The 17,652-nt window shown below is 44.2% G+C and overlaps 1 protein-coding gene and 1 pseudogene across 1 annotated transcript in view; both read right to left on the reverse strand.

The window, feature by feature from the left end:
• Window positions 1–17,652, reverse strand: part of CGL1 (alpha-1,3-mannosyl-glycoprotein beta-1,2-N-acetylglucosaminyltransferase) — a 162,524-nt gene that overhangs the window by 122,235 nt on the left and 22,637 nt on the right. The window lies entirely within an intron of this gene.
• On the reverse strand, window positions 519–2,536 carry LOC148021594 (uncharacterized; annotated as a pseudogene).

Consider the following 17,652-nt stretch of genomic DNA (forward strand, 5'->3'; position numbering starts at 1 on the left):
CATAGACTAAGTCAATCTCATGGAACACAAAGCCTTTCCCTCAAATATTCACGATGCACCTCAATGTGCTTTGCGAGCATGAGAAGCCAAGTTTCTTGCAACTAGCAAAGTGCTCTAATTGTCTTGACGATTGTCCCATTATACATATGTATTGAGTATTTAGTTTTTTTCCAGAAAAAGAGAATTCTAGTAATAATACCTCGGTGAAAACCCCTAAGGTAAATACAAAGTACAAGGAACTCTATGAAGAGTAACTAAGTACATCAAATCTAGCTCTTCAAATTAACTTTCTTCTTCTTGTCCCATTTCCATCTGATTTTCTCCCCTTTAATTCTCATCCCTCACTTCTAAAGTTTGGAGATTTCTTTACTCGAGCTCTCCATATTCACTACTATTTTCATCCATTTCTATCCTTTCCTCCTCACTAAAGGATCCATCATCTCTTAATTTTTAAAAAAGACCTCTTTCATCTTCTATCAAAATTTTATTCCGCCTACCTCTTATACAATGGTTCAGAGCTATAAACTTTTCTGCCTCAAGACAAGTGTTCCCTCAAGAGCTATAAACTTTTCTGCCTTGAGGGAAGCCACATTTGCAAGCAAGTGCAAGTTTGCACTAACAAATATCAAGTCATTCACTTGTTTTGTCCCAAACCTATTCCACTTTTTAGATGCAACATACCCAAATACACTCCATAGTTGCTCAATGGGAGAAGAGCTTGCACCTTGAGAAAAAATCTGCACTGCCAATGTTTGAAGCTCAGATGTACATGCCCCATAATCTTCCCATCACAAGGCAGCCCCAATCTTAAACCGATCTATTTGTGCATCAGCTGACCCAAAACTTCCTAACTTGTTTCTATATAAACCAACCTGATCTTTCACCAATCTTCTCTTATTATCAATGGGAGCCAACCTAGAAAGCACTATGCCCCAACCTTGCATTACCTTTTTATCCTTCTCTTGACTACACCCTTGGAACTTTGGATCTAATACATCTGTTGTTGCATGCATAGGTGAGTGATAAGCATTCCATCTTGCCTCACATGAATCTCAAACTTCTTGATACTTTGCATCATCCAAACCAAGCTGTGCGAGCTTCTCAATCATGCGATCTGCCCCCTCATAGACCTTTCCAATGCATGGCTCTTATCCATCTGCAATTCGCATCAAGCGCATGATTGGATTCATGACAATATTGATGCTTTTCAATTCATTCCAAAATGCATGATCTTGTATGATGTTCTCCACTGCTATACCAGTCCTTGATCTAGAAGTAGCCCATCCCATCCACTCATTACTTACCACCAATTGCTTCAAGGGTAAGCTTACCTTCTCAAGTCTCTTTGTCATAAGAAAGTTATAGCCAAAGTGCGTCTCAGAGTACTTTAAGAGATCTTTTTTAGGTGATCTCCTACGGAACTCACTAAGAATGAACTGATGGCATTGGATGAAATTGATTATATCCTTGCCCTTTTGGATGAAGGGATCAATCCATGACAAGCTACCAATGTCTTTCAACAAATTGCTCAAACAATGAGCAAAGCATGGGCTGAATGTGATGTGCGGATATCTCTCCTCAAGTCTCATACCTACTGCCCTATTTGTTGCCTCACCATCAGCAATAAACTGGATTACATTTTCAGCCCCAACTTTTTCAACACCTTCCGCCCATTCCTCCACAAGCTGATCTGCACTTTTTCTTGTACTTGAGGCATCATGTGAGAAAATGAATTGCATCTTTCTTCGGGAATAAGCAACCATCCCATGGATGGACCGTTTTCAAGTATCACTCCACCCATCTGCTATCAAAGAAACACCATTCTTCACCCAGCTTTCTTGCATAATTGCCAAAGCACATTCAACTGCATCCTTTTTCTTTTGCAACAAAGTGGTACGCAGTGTCTCATATGATGGAGGCTTATAGGTTGGACCATACTTGGCAATCTCTTGGACCATCTTAAGGAAGTGAGGAGATCTTATAACATTAAATGCAACAAGATCATGGTAGAAAAACTTTGCCACAGTTGCATCCACCCTGTCCTTTTTACGAGGATCCCAAGTTGTTCCCAAGGTTTGTTGCTTGCTGCATTTTCCATGATGGGATTGTGAGGATGCAAAAGTTCCAAGTCTCCCATGCATAGCTCCATCACCCATGACAATATCATCAGCTTGTCCACAAAAAAACGATGCATCAATTGCTTGCTTTTTCCTTGCACATGCTTTGTCTTCTTCACTTGGGTACTTTGTTAAGAGTTGCCTTCGCATTTCGGGTGTGGTATTTGGGCAAAATTTTATTTGGGCTCTGATGTCAACATTACATAAGTGTTGCTTCACACGATTGGATCCTCCTGTTTTCAATTGCTCACACCTTTTGCATTTCCATTTCTTTGCACCTTCCTTTGATGAATAGTGGTCCACTTTCTCAACCTCGTCCACCAACTAGGCTGAGATCGCTTATTGCCCGAATGCTTTGATCCTGAGGAAGCCATGACTTCTACAAATTCAGGAATCAAAAGCATTAGTCGACCCTCCATGAGACTCAGCTTGTTTTGAGAGAGAGAAAGAGACTACTGTGAAAACAGAGCTGTTTTAGAGAGAGAGAGAGAGCTGTAATTAGTAAAAGAAAAGGCTAATAGCTGTAAACAGTAAAATCTGAGGCTCTAAGCTTCTTTTTTTTTTTGAGAGAGAGAGAGAGCTGTAATTATTCTGAAATGAGAGAGAGAGAGAGAGAGAGAGAGAGGAGACTGGAGTCCAACGGGCAGTTTTCTCTTACCTAGAGGTTGAAACGAATGCACGCAAGTCGCAGCACATAGCACCCTACTCCCGACAGTCCGACAGTTTGCACACCAATCACCACAATCCGAACACCTCGTGGGTCACTTTCAGCACTTCCAACAGTACCCGTCACTTTTTCAACGTTCCCCTTTGGGGAACGGCAACATCCATGTTTCCCCACGTTCCCCTAGCCATTCCCCCTTCATAGGCATTCCCCGCAGCGTTTCCCTCCACGTTCCCCTAGCCATCCCCCCTTCACAGGCATTCCCCCATAGCATTCCCCCGTTCCTTTGGCATTGTTTTGGTGTGGAGCGTGTTCCCACGTTCCCAAGGGGGTGAAACGGTGTTCCCTTGCTACTATGTCTTCAATGCAAGTCTCTCACCCTTGTGTGCACATTTCAATCATCAATCTCCCACCACATCGTTGTCTAGCCTTCGCCTTCTGCATCATCACTGCTTGCATTTGGTTCTCCAACAACATCTAGCATCATCATTTTGCAGTTTCCACTCCTCAAACACTCCAATTGGTGGTCACAGGCTACAGCCCTCGGATTTGTCTCCAATGGATGTCACTCTCCGACACTACTCCTCTACCGCTTGGGCACTTTGTACACTCTTCATTCATTTACAATTTTCATTCACTTCAGAGTTGTTCTCTCTCTCTCCTTCTGTTTGTGTTTGTTTTTGTGTTTTGAGTTTTGAGTTTTTCTTTTTCGGGTTTGAGTTTTGCATGTCTATGTCAATATCATTGTGTTTCTATCATGGTTGTACACTTTGTGTTTCCTCAGTGCAAACCCTATCAGCTACTCCACACTTTTCTTCACAATCTAGAGGCTGAATTTGGCAAAACACGGCAATGTAACACCTGTATATGTTGGCAGCTGATCATTGAAGGCTGGAATCAGTAGGGCAACACTGAACAGCTAGGAGAGGGAGTGCTGCAGACTGCATAGGCTGTAAAAGCAGGCAGCTAATGAAGGATGCAGCCAACAACTGATAACATGACGCTTCTACAACAAACACAGCCTATTCTGCTGATCACCTAATGGGGCTGCAATTGACAGGGGCTAGATAGCCGGTAGAAGGTGTTGAGCTAAAATATGCATTACTTGCTGATTAGCCTCTTAAGCAACCCCAAAACACACAAAAAATGCTCTTTTAGAGTAAAACCCTAAAAGGGGGAGCGGTTCGAGAGAGTTTAGTGGAAACCCTAATTTTTGGGGCGCCCTTCCACATCTATAAATAGACAGGCTGCCCCCATTCAGCTATTATCCTTGTTTGCAGGTTACACCATCCCACACACCCTCTGCTGTTGTTGGCGCCCAGTTTCCAGCCTACAGCCCAGCTCCATCTACTGTCCAGCCATCATAGACTGCAGCCACATTATCTTCAGCCTGTCCATTGCTGTACGTGACAGCTCTCAGCTGCTGGCAACTGCTCCAAACTGTCTCAGACTGCTGTTCAGCCTGCTGTCCATCATCTCCAGAGTCAGCCAGCCTGCATTTTCAGCATTGCAGGCCCTGACACTCTCAGACACTATTTCAGCCAGCTGTTTACAGCAGACTATGCACAATTTCCAGCCTCCAATCGGTGGTACATTGTTGTGTTTACTAGTTTCCAGCCTCCAAACTGCTACGTTTTGGTGACCAGCCTGCTGCCATTCACTATTCAGCAATCCTACACTCCGACTGGTGGTCACAGACTTGGGATCCATCTTCGGTGGACGTCACACTCTGACATTGCTCTACCCTTGAGCACACTCTTACATTCATTTACAGCATTCATTCACTTCAGAGTTGTGTTCTCTCTCTTCCTTCTTCTATTTGTGTTTGAGTTTTGAGTTTTGCGTATAGGGTTTGAGTTTTGCCCTCTGTGTCTGTGTCTGTCTCTTTGTGTTTCTGTCGTGGTCGTACACTCTGTGTGTCCTCAGTGCAAACCCTAGCAGTTTCCTTCACATGGTATCAGAGCCGGTGCTCTTGTAAAGAGTATCCTGGGGATATTGTGGACAGCTAGTCGAGGTACACAATACGACTCGTAACCGAATCACAATGTCCCACACACCTTTTTCTCCAATTCCTATGATGTCTTATCAGGCTTCTTCATCATTGGAGGCCCTGAGACGGCATTATGGACTCGGTAAAGAGGATGACACTCCACCTTCACCAGATTTCACTAACATGACAAAGGAGGACTTTGAGAAGTACTATCGCAACAAGTATGGTCATGTTTACACCCCTCCTACCACTCTTGCTACCATATCCGGACTAGTTGGTGAGGCTGGCCACCTCTCCGATCATGGAGGACATACGACATTCGAAACATCTGGCAATCCATCTTCATCCTCTCAACCAGGTCCAATGTCAGGTTTGTACAATCCTTTTGTTTTGCATGAATCAAAACCCTCGCATGTTTCTTCTTTTGAGGTACACGATCCGGATGGCTTTGCATATGTGAACTTCAATAGAGGGAGCTCACGAAGCAGACGAAATTCAGGTACATCTACAACTTCTGTTTCATTTGGGCATATCACACACACTTCTCACTTCCCTCCCATCCCACCCTCTTCTATATCACACCTCTGATCATCCTTCCAAAACCTTGGATTACACTCCACATCTGCATCACACACCCTAGGGGTTGGATCTTCCTACTCCGTCGTCCTTGCACCTTTTCCTTCTCCACCCAATTCTCTACCTCTTTGCACCATGGTACTTCGTTAGGGGGAATGCAACCCACCCTTTAACACAGTGCTTCTCACCTTTCAACACATGAGCACACCCATAACTCCTGGGACGACTGTGATGGGCATCCTCCTCACTATCCCCAACTTCACATCTCCCATGACCACTCATACGCAGGGGTTTCCATCCTCAACTTATGGTGCATCTTCATACTCTCCTTGCGTTACACCTACGCAGGGATTCCCATCTTTTGCTCACCGTGTTCCCGTCCCACCTCCTTGGGTTCCTCATGTGGCTACCATGCCCATGCCTAGTCAACCCATCCCTACCTATGGATCCACCTTGCACACTACACGCATGCCTGGTGGGCACTCTGGGGCCCATTCCCAAGTGTACACCACTCCCCCATCCTACCCACACTACACTTTTTCACACTATCCATCTCCGAGCACTACCACTCCTGTTGCAACGGCCAAGAATGCCTTCACGAATAAGATACGTTTTAACGGGTCAAATTTCACCACTTGGTCTAATTTCATGCAACAAGTGCTTGAGTCTCAGGGTCTTTGGGACCTTGTCATTGGTCTAGAGCCAATGCCAAACCCTCGACTAGCTCACCCCGATTACATCCCTCAATGGAGAGCCCGTAATGCCACAGCCAATGTTGAGATGATGCAAGGATTACTTCCTATGTTTCACTCTCAGTTGCAGCACTTCCCGCTCGCGTCAGAGTGTTGGAGTCACCTTCTCGACCGCTATACGGCTCGTGTTTGTACTCGGTGAATCCATCTCGACTTTGAGCTTCAAGAGTTCTCTATTAAGGAAGAGGATGATCTGAAAGTCAAGCTGGTTGAATATAGGTGGTTACTTGCCGAGTTCGCCACTACTCGCTCTCCAAAGTCAGATGATGATCAGGTTACATTCTTCTTAAATAAGTTGCCCGACAAGTACTTCAATTTCATTCAACGCATCATCTCCCAACCTACATTGCCAACCTTCTACGAGTTTGAGTGCCAGTTCTTGCATTACGCGAGGCTATATGATCAAGTCCACAAAAAATCCTCATCACAGCCTTATTTAGGGCAGAGGGGGTTGATTGCCTCTTCTTCGGGAGAGACAATCACTACTGGCAAGAACTCGCTAGATGCGAAGGCAAGCCAATCAAAGGGTGACTCCTCTTCCTCAGATGGAACCAAAGAATCTAGACCTATCTGGCAACAACTCCCTAAGAAAAACCGGTTTTGCACACATTGCCAAAGAGCTAGCCATGTGGACGAGGAGTGTCACTCCAAGGCCCAAGGTCTTCCACCTAAAAAGCCTTAGCAGACCGCTGCGATTGCACAGTCCAGTGGAGCTACGCCCTCCACTCCTGCTTCATCTGCTCCTTCAGCACCCATTGTTCTTGTTGGACACGTGGCTCGAGTACAGCCTCAGCGGCCCATCTCTTTCACTACCCCTAAGGGATTGGCTGATTGGTCTGCAGGTTCCGATCCCGTTGCACTTCATGCATCTATCTCACCTTCCTCCCCACCTCGTCAGGCGTTCCCTTGGCAAATTCCTGCTACTGGACGTACGCGATGATGGCCACCTTCTTAGCCTAGCATGTCTCTCGGTCCTTTTGGATACCCTAGGTCAATCTAGAATTCATTTTTCGCACTCTTAGAGTCGGGCCCATAGGATTCATTATCCTTAGTTTTTCCATTTTTTTGTCTTCCGCTGCATTTACTCACACACATACACATTCATTGCATTTCTTTTGAGTTAGATTTTCTTTCTGTTCTGTTTTGCTTTGGAGCATCTCACCACTAACCTATGTGTTTGCAGATTCTCATCTCTTTTGCAGGGTTTTGTCTTTCAGTGTAGAGCTAATTTGTAGATTGCTTTGGTCCTCCCTCGGCTAGAGACGTGAGGATGCATGCCGTTCCTTTCATAGTTTCATCATCCAAGGAGTTTTTTCTCTTCTTCCAGCATAGCAGTTTCCCCTCCCGAGGCGGATCGTGCAGCATCTCTCTCAATGCTATCATGGCAGTGACTTCTATCTTGCTCTTCTAGCGGGGTGCTTCATCCACTTCATCTTCTTTCATTCCTTATGGTTCTCGACACCATATGAAGACCGACATCAGGCTCCTCTTCCTTCTTCGGTATCTACATCTTGGTTGAGAGGGGGTTCCTACCCTTCTTGGTATTCTACAGGCTTTAGCACTTTCTTCGACATTAGCTTCTTCCCCCTGTTGTACCTTACCCTTTGCATTGCATGATTACATCATCCTTGTACTAGGGCGCTTGGGCAAGTGAACAATTTCTCCACGAGGAACACTGTCCAAGTGGCACCAAATACATGAGCATTCTTCAGCATGTAGCATACTTTGCATCTCATTGTGCAGAGCACCACTTGCACGGATCCTAAGCCATTTCCATCGGCAGCTGTTGTTACCACACCACCTTGCTTCATCACATGGATACCTCGTCACCTATTTTTCCTCGTCATCGACACCTTGAGTGGATGGGTTAGCTTGTACTGTTTTGTAATGTGTTCGGTGTACACTCCCTACTCCCGTCTTCTGGGTCACTTTTACTCAATCGACCGCATCCCATCAAATTTACTTCACTTATTTTTAATTAAAAAAAACATTCCATGTAATTCCATCCGCCTTTCTAGGGCTTGGTAGGCCACTGGGCAGCCGACGTGCACCCTTTGTCCGAAACCCTATCCTCTGTGGGGTGACTACTTGGATTCCCTTGATAAGATAACCATCGTCTCTGTAGTCTTGGTAGGCCACTAGGCGGCCAACGTGCACCCTTTGTCCGATGCCTTGGCTGCTTTGGGTGGAACACCTTGGGGTACATAAACATCACAATGGTTGGCCCAACCTTTTAGCTCAATTTTAGGCCTGAGAGAGGGTGTTGAGCTAAAATATGCATTACTTGCTGATTAGCCTCTTAAGCAATCCCAAAACACACTAAAAATGCTCTTTTAGAGTAAAACCCTAAAACAGGAAGCGGTTCGAGAGAGTTCAATAGAAACCCTAAAACGAGGAGAGGTTCGAGAGAGTTTAGTGGAAACCCTAATTTTTGGGGCGCCCTTCCACATCTATAAATAGACAGTTGCCCCCATTCAGCTATCATCCTTGTTTGCAGGTTACACCAGCCCACACACCCTCTGCTGCTGTTGGCGCCTAGTTTCCAGCCTACTGCCCACCTCCATCTGCTGTCCAGCCATCATCGACTGCAGCCACATTATCTTCAGCCTGTCCATTGTTGTAGGCAACAGCTCTCGGCTGCTGGCGACTGCTCCAGACTGTCCCAGATTGTTGTTCAATCTGCTGTCCATCATCTCGAGGGTCAGCCAACCTGCGTTTTCAGCATTGCAGGCCCTGACACTCTCAAACACTGTTTCAGCCTACTGATTACAGCAAATTGTGCACAATTTCCAGCCTCCGATCGGTGGTACGCTACTGCATTTACCAGTTTCCAATCTCCAAACTGCTGCGTTTTGGTGACCAGCCTGCTGCCATTCACTATTCAGCACTCCTACACTCCAACTGGTGGTCACATACTTGGGATCCGTCTTCGGTGGACGTCACACTCCAACATTGCTCTGCCCTTGAGCACACTGTACACTCTTACATTCATTTACAGCATTCATTCACTTCAAAGTTGTGTTCTCTCTCTCCCTTCTTTTGTTTGTGTTTGAGTTTTGAGTTTTGTGTTGAGGGTTTGAGTTTTTGAGTTTTGCGTTTAGGGTTTAAGTTTTGCCCTCTGTGTCTATGTCTATCTCTTTGTGTTTCTATCATGGTCGTACACTCTGTGTGTCCTCAATGCAAACCCTAGCAATTTCCCCATAGTTCCGATATGCATCATACTAACCAATAAAAGCTTTTCAAAGATCTGGTAAGATCATTGACATTGGAGCCGAAGGAAGCTTTTATTGCTTATTGAATGCTACAATTTCCTTAGCAGCCCATGTAAATGAAACTCTCTTCTTCTACAATGCATGGAGGGTTGAAGCAATTTCAACAAAGTGATGTACGTATGAACCTTCTATAGTACGAACACAAACCCAAAAAGCTATGTACACCATGCAAGGTTCTCAAATGAGGCCAATAGCATATGGCTTCCACTTTTGCAGGATCCACTCTAATACCATCTTTTGAGACAATATCCCTCAAGAAGTGAATCTTTGACATGAAGGATTTACTCTTTTTTACATTTATAACCAGCTTGTATTTTCTTAGTTCTTCAAACAAAGTAGTCAAATGCATCCAATATTCTCTCTCATTCTTTGAGTAGACTATGATGTCATCAAAGAATGTGCAAGTGAAAGACCTGTGGGGTCGCAAATTTCAGTCCATCATGCAACTAAATATCATAGGTGCATTTGTAAGCCCAAATGGCATGACCAAGAACTCATATAACCCAAAAGTGGTCCTAAACGCTATCTTGTACACATCTTCTCTCCTTATATATATTTGATGATACCCACTTTTAAGGTCTATCCTACTAAAGATTGCACTTCCCTCTAACTAATCAAGGATATCATCAATCCTTAATATAGAAAATAGAGACCTTGGGCTGTTGTCGCCTATTATTGGTCGTGCTCCAAGTGGCTACAAAATGGCCAAACAATTGGTGACTTACTTCTAAAGCCTGCTCCATAGTTGAACCACCTCAAAAATAACACTTTCTCCCCTTTCTCAACCTCCCACCAACCTTTTCCCACTTGCATAAGCATACTTTGCCAAATGGCAACCTTCCAAATCCAATTTCCAACATTATCTAGCTTTATTAAATAAATTTTCAAAATTATTAAATAATTATTTATGGCTCAAAAAAATAATCTGATTGATCAACAATAAATTGGCTAGACTAATTTATCACCCAAGTAATCTTGAACACTCATTAGCCTCAAAACTAGGATTAATAGATTAATTAATGCTAATTCCCTAACATCACCACCACTAACACTTATGGCTAATTAAATGTTCTAAGCCAAATTCTAACATCAAGTACCACCTAGTATCTATCAAGAATAAACTTGTTACAACTTTTAGCATTGGCACTAACTGATATCTCGTGGTCCTAGATCCCACATTGTGAAATAACTAACCTGCACATCACATGTGCAAGTCACATTTGCAAATTTGGTTCTCTCTTAATCGCCATGAAGCATCCTTTTTCTACACAAGTACAAGTGAGCAAAAGGGTGATGGACTAGGCTGAATCAACCCTTTTTCCAATAACTCATTAACCTAACTCATTATTTCCTCTTGTTGGGGAGTACTCACTCTATAGGGTAGCCTATTCGAAGGCATAATACTAGGCTCTAAGTCAATAGAATGATTCTCTAGCCTTTCAAGTGGTAATTCTCCAGGTAAGGAGTCGAAGAAACAAGACTTGGAATTCATTTAAGAATTGTGTCCACTCATTATTCAACATTGAAACATTAGACTTAGTATCATCTTTACTAACATCTTTTGCAAAAGCCAAGTATACAAAAATATGATTTTCCACTACTAAAGAAATTATTGAAGCAAACGCAAGAGGAATTGATTCTCCCTTTAACTTTACATCAAGAACATGTTGCCTTTCTTTGTGAGTGAGAGCAATTTTCCTATTATATACATCAATTATCTCCACATATGACTACAAATAAATATCAAGTTTTCCAATGATATGGGTAACTAGCTCTACATGTCCAAGACAAGCCAAACAAGCCTCACCCATAGGACCCATCTCATCATCTTTGATGCCCAACTTGGCTACCAACTCTCAAGAAATGAAGTTGGCATGAGCACCTACATCAAAGAAAACTAAAGCATGTTGATCCCTCAATTTGCCCCATACACAGCATAGCTATGAAGCATCTTTGTTTTATTGTTCACCAACAAGATCAGATACCAATCTAGTTGTAGTTTTATACTTCTTGCCTTTTTATCCTTATCGTTATCTGCATGGTTCTTAGGCTTACATTATGAGCATTCATGTGCTATATATCCCTCTCATTCGCAAACATAGCATTTGTTTACATCATATAATGCTTTCTTTTAGCGAATTTCTTAGAACTAGCAAATGACCTTTTGCCTTGTCTGCCTTTCTAAAAAATTGCCTTTGACTGATTTTCAACTTGTTGACCCTTATTGTTATCTGCATGGTTTTTAGACTTACGTTCTGGGCATTCACGTGCTATATGTCCCTCTCGTTCACAAACATAGCATTTGTTTGCATCATACAATGCTTCCTTTGAGCAAATTTCTTAGCACTAGCAAGTGACCTTTTGCCTTGTCTGCCTTTTTGAAAAAATGAATCCAATTGATTTTCAGCTTGTTGACCCTTTTTTTAGGATTTAAACTTCCTACCTAAAGATTCAATCTTACTGCCCTTATTTTCATCATTGTCCTTTGAAGCACCTTTGCTGCCCCTAAAATCTTGCGTCATGATATTTCATCAATGCATAAGTTGTATTTGCATTTTCAATCAATTGTGCCATGTTGTTTACTCTTGTCTTAGTACACTAGTGGCGGAATTCTTTAGGTGTACCACAAAAATAGGTCTCTATTTGCTCAAGCATCCTGACCTAACAAAAAGAGCTGTATACTATTTTTAACGAGTAAAAACTAAGCTGTAATTAAATTACAGCAAGCCAAAATGCATGAGTTGACGGCATGAATGGAGTGTGGATGGCAGCCAATCTTCTCCTCCTGGCATGGGGATTCCATTCGGCAGCCTTGAAACTCTATACACAGCAAGGTATGCTACTATTTTCGAACTAAGTATCAAAAAAAAACAAGTTATTACAGCACTACAGGCTAAAATACTCTCTTCTCCTTTGAGATCGCAAGCCTATGCACTTTCTGGGCAACTTTGTCACGAAAAAAGTAAAGTTTTCACAGTTTCATCATGAGAAATTCCTCTGTTTTGTGAGAGGAACAATGTGGAATTGCATGGGACTATGCAGGATAGTTGTCTAGGTGAATGCTCCATGAAATTGGGTTCAAATGCTAGCTGTAATTTTTAGGGTTTGGCAAGCTAAATTGTTCATTCACATTTTTGAATACTCTACAGTTGGTTGGAGGCCAACATTGAAGGTGACAAGGTCATTGTGCACTGTGGATCGGTTGTGTCACGAAAAATTGCTGAAATATAGCCATTTGTATTTGATTTCGAGCATATATTAGTAATCTAAAGAAATACCAGAAGGGGCACCAAGCTTTGGGGTCAATAGGTATCATGTGTCGTGCAAGAGAACTCTAGCTCCAATTGTGTGTGGATTTTTCTTTCTGAATTTACTCTTAATCTAAACCAAGTGTTTGCTAAACAATGATCTAGTGCCCTTTGGGCTTCCGAAGGGAGAGATCCTCTTGGTAGGAGATTTTAATGCTAGGACGCAAAGTAGACAAAGTGACGCACATGATTTTGAGGATCTAGGAAGGCTACAGGTAATGGATATAAAGGACATATAAAGGAGGCAAATAAAAGTAGAGTATAAACTAATACTGGAGGAGATAGTAAGTACTTATTATAGCTAGTACCTACTAGAGCTAGGGTCACGACACCATCTCGTTATTTACAACCAAATGAAGAAATGGCGTAGATCCGAGGCATTGAGTTGCTTCCAATCCATTGCTTCCAGAATGGTCGATTATGTACTAGGTTCCATTGCAACAATGGAACTAGTTAGATGCTTCACCATCCCTCCTTGTCCAATCTGAGCAGATCATACCTACCTGTCCCTCAATAGGTGGTTCAGAGATGGATGTGCTCATAGATACAGTTTCAAGAGCCCCACACTAAGATGTGGCTCTTTGACTCATTGGTTACATCCACATTACTCTGGTATCCGAGGGTGTAGAAGACCAAAATGCAAATCACCAGAAGCAATGGGATGTCTCACGATAGCAATGGAGAAGCAATAGGATGCTCAGCGACAGCAATGGAGAAGCAAAAGAGGTGTCGAGTGGGGATGGCAATGGCTATCTAGGGGCCAAACATAGCAATGGAAGAAGCGCCAAGCAAGCAGCAGCTGGAAGAGCAATCACCAAGGGCTGAAGTAGTAGACAAACTAGTGGCAACAATCACAAACATTGGACAGCCGCATGGAGGAAGGCTGATGGCAAAGATCTTCACATGAACACGAAAAACCTGCATGGAAGGGATAAAGACTAAATGGAAGCAACCTGTCTATTTATAGATGTTGATAGACCCTCCCAAATTAGGGTTTCATAGAAACACTCTCGAACCTCTCACCAATTTTGCGTTCTTCATTAAATAAGTGTGTTTTGGGGCTGTCTAAGAGGCTAATCAACATGAAACGCATTTCTTAGCCCAACATAGTCATGATCACTAGCCGATGAAGTCACACTTATGATGGAGGGAGGTCGATGGAGAGGCCACTGGTATCCATGATTTAGAGGATGATCATATATAAGGCCTCGATCCCACATAAGATCATGAAAGTTGAGCTAGCGGCCACACCAATTGTAGTAGAGGCCCTCACCAAATCAGTCATATACATATTATGTACACAACTTATTGGATCTAACTAGACCTAGATATGCACAGCTGGCTCTTGAATCCTCTTGACAACTTGCCAAAGAGGGTGATATTTCCTATCGGTATGCACACAAGTCAGCCTAGTTTGAGTTACATAGCTTTACCATGGACAGGCTACCCCCCTTTCAGTACTCTTTTGATACCCCATCTCTTTGTTAGCCAGTCATTTCCAAGACAGTACGGACGTCAGTGCCACGTCAGCACCTGCAGTCGGACAGGTTACTGCAGTCTGACAATTTTTACTGCAGCCGGCTGCATTTAATGCAGCCGAACTGCTGCAGTTATTTACTATTTTTCGGCTATTTATAGCCGGTTTTGTGGCACACTCCAGCACACATTATTCAGTGATTTCAGATTCTGATCTTGAGATCTGTTGGCTGAGACAGACTGTGCTCGGGCTGACGGAGATCAAGGTCATCAAGTCCGAGACATACGCAGATATTTCCTCTGCCCCCTTGTGTATTTCTGCACTCTTATACAGCATATTACACTGCAGATTTTCTGCGTTTACACTGTCTCCTTTTCTCTCTCTCTCTCCTCTCTCTGTGTTCACTCTCTCTCAGTCTTTGTCCTACACTTCCACATTGCTGCACTCTGACATGGTATCAGAGCGGTGAAGATGGACTGACTGAGAGCTCCACCTACATGGACTAACTGAGGGCTGAACCTATCTAAAGAGGAGATTTCAGCGCGACACAAGGCTGCGTTTCCAGGATTCGAGGGCGAGCGGGAGGGCTGCGCATCGGATCAAGGCTGAAGCGAGCGTGGGCGTGCGGGAAAGGAGTCTAATCGTGAATTTGCTGCAGGTTATTGCTGTTCGAAGGGGAGGAAGACTGTGTTTAAGGCCTTCCATTGCAGATTTTACTTTTTCATCGCCTCCAGCGGGTAAAGAAGGTTTGGGCAATGGAGGAATCAGTCCTAGAAGGCTGCGTTTTCACAGTTAGAGGGGGCTGCTTTTGCGTTTGTGCAGGTATTGCAGGTTAACATGTCTACAGAGACTGATTTGGAGTTCCAGGCGATCATGGACAAGAAGGTGCCTGTCCTACCGGCTCTTCCAACGGATCAAAAGCTTGATGGTGACAATTATTGCATCTGGCGGGTGATGATGTTGGCCATTTTAGAGTCTTACGATTTAGCGGAATTGGTGATGGAGGAGATTAACAGGCCCTCGGTGAGGGATGAGTGCAAACTCTCTTCCAATGCTCGTGCGGAGTTGACCAAGGCCCAGTCTCATTGGGACAAACTAAAATCCAAGATTCGATCTTTTATGTTTCTGTCTTGCACCACAGCCGTGATAGCTCACATCGAGCACTTGACGGTGGCTCGTGAGACATGGCTGGAGCTCAATCAGATGTACAACCAGATGACCCTGATAAAGAGGATTTCTTTGGAGGTGCAGATGTGGACTTTGTCCGTGAATAAGTCCTCTTCGCTTCAGGAACACATCAACAAGCTTCGGCAACTTCAGATACAGGTTCAAAATGCGAGGAAGCCTATTTCCTTCAAAGACATGGCGTTCGCTTTACTATCCCAGTTGCCGCCACGATTCGGTACTTTTTATTCCGCTCTTATTGCTTCAGGGCGGGAGTCGACTCTTCGGTGGGAAGAGTTGGTTCCTATGGTCTTGGACCAGGAGGAACAATTGAAGGGACAGAATGCTTCCGAATCAGAGGCATTGGTTGGTCAAGCCTCTCAGAAGAAGGAGAAGGACCAAAAGAAAAAGAAGAAGGACAACAAATCCAAGAAGGACAAGGAGAAGAAATCGACTTGCCATATTTGTGGAAAGACCAGTCGGAAGAAGGATTGCCCTGACAAAGACAAGAAGGATACCAAGAAGAAGGACACGATGGACTCTAGAGCGGTGGCTGCACCCTCATCAGCTGCTTTTCTACACTTAGCAATCATTGAGAACTCTACACCGATAACTTCTAATGCCGCGATGACAGCTCCCCAGGCTCGAGAGTGGATTATGGACAGTGGTACCTCACGGCACATGACTCCTTCTTCTGTTGGTGTTGCCCATTTGCGACCTTCGCGTGGACAGATTCTCATTGAAGACAACTCTTCTGTGTCTATTGCTGCACGGGGTGAGATGCAGCTTATTCCAGATGGACATGGTGGTACCCACACCTCTGAGGTGTTGCATATGCCAAGTTTGGGGTATCATTTACTTTCGGTTCATAAGATTTGTGCTCTTGGCCTCTTAGTGGAGTTTGACAGTGATACTGTTCAAGTCCTTGATCGTGGATCAAGGAAGGTTCTCTCTGCAAAGTATAAGGAGAATGGCATCTACGAATTGAAGTCTTCTTCAGCTCTTACTTCTCTTCTTCTTACTTCCCAAACTTAGTCCGAGCTATGGCATGCTCGGTTTGGCCACCTGAACTACGAATACCTTCGAAAGGCGTCACGAGGGTCATTTGTCCGAGGCTTGCCGGACATAGTGGTGAGCTATCCGCCATGTGTCTCCTGTATTCGTGGAAAACTGCATCAAGATGCGATTCCCAATAAAGCTTCTAGGAGGTCTACTTCACCCATGGAGCTTGTATCTACGGATCTTTGTGGCCTGATGAGGACCGAGTCCCTGAAGGGGAGCTTGTACTTCATGTTGATCGTAGATGACTACAGCAGGATGACTTGGGCCTATTTCTTGACTTTGAAGTCAGAGGCTTTCTCTCATTTCAAGGATTGGCTTCTCTCTGAGGAGAACCGTTCTGGACGGTGACTGAAGACCTTGCGTTCAAACAAGGGAGGTGAATTTATGTCTAATGAGTTTGCTCGTTTTTGTGCAGATAGGGGCATTCACCAGGAGTTTGCTAACACCAACACTCACCAAGAGAATGGCATTTTGAAGCAAAAGAACCGAAGTGTGATCGAGATGGCACGCACCATGATGGAGCACCGACAAACACCTCAGTTTCTGTGGGCCGAGGCTGTGGCTACCGCAATTCACATCCTCAATCAATCTCCCACTTCGGCAGTTGACAGGATGACACCTTTTGAGGCTTTCTTCGGGACTAAGCTTGATGTCTCTTATTTCAGAATCTTTGGGTGTGACGCTTATGTACACATTCCGAAGATACAGCATGATAAGTTCGAGGCGGCTTTTCAACAACAAGTTTTTGTTGGCTATAGCTACCAATCCCAAGGTTATCGTTTGTTTGATCCCGTTAAGCAGGATGTCTACACGAGCCGAGATGTGCGGTTCATGGAAGTACCGGCCACAAAGGGGGTTGAGGAGCACCCCGTCCTTGGAGATCCAGGGGACAGTTGGGCTCCCAAGACAGTTTCTTTGGAGCCAGAGCCTCTTGATGGAGATTCTTCTTCGGATTCGGAGTCTTCTCTTCCACCGGCCCACCCCCGAGAAGCTTCCGCCAATGGATGTTCCTGAGTCTTCAGCAGATGGAGAGCGACGGGAAGAGATTCGTCCTCCTCCTCGTTGGGCCCATGACACACTCCGAGATTCAGGGATCGAGGGGATCCTTGAGGAGTGGGAACCGCAGGATGGACCGCGAAGGTCACGGAGGAATCAGGCACATTCTTCGGAGCTTGTCTGCTCCAACTATTGTTTGCTGACCTGTGTTATGCAGGATCGAGAGCCCACTTCAGTGAAGGAGGCTTTGCAGTCTGATCATTGGCAAAAGGCC

The sequence above is a fragment of the Lygodium microphyllum genome, chromosome 17 (genome assembly GCF_053477565.2).
Source record: "Lygodium microphyllum isolate KBCC chromosome 17, Lygodium_microphyllum_v1.1.10, whole genome shotgun sequence".
NCBI classification, from domain to species: domain Eukaryota; kingdom Viridiplantae; phylum Streptophyta; class Polypodiopsida; order Schizaeales; family Lygodiaceae; genus Lygodium; species Lygodium microphyllum.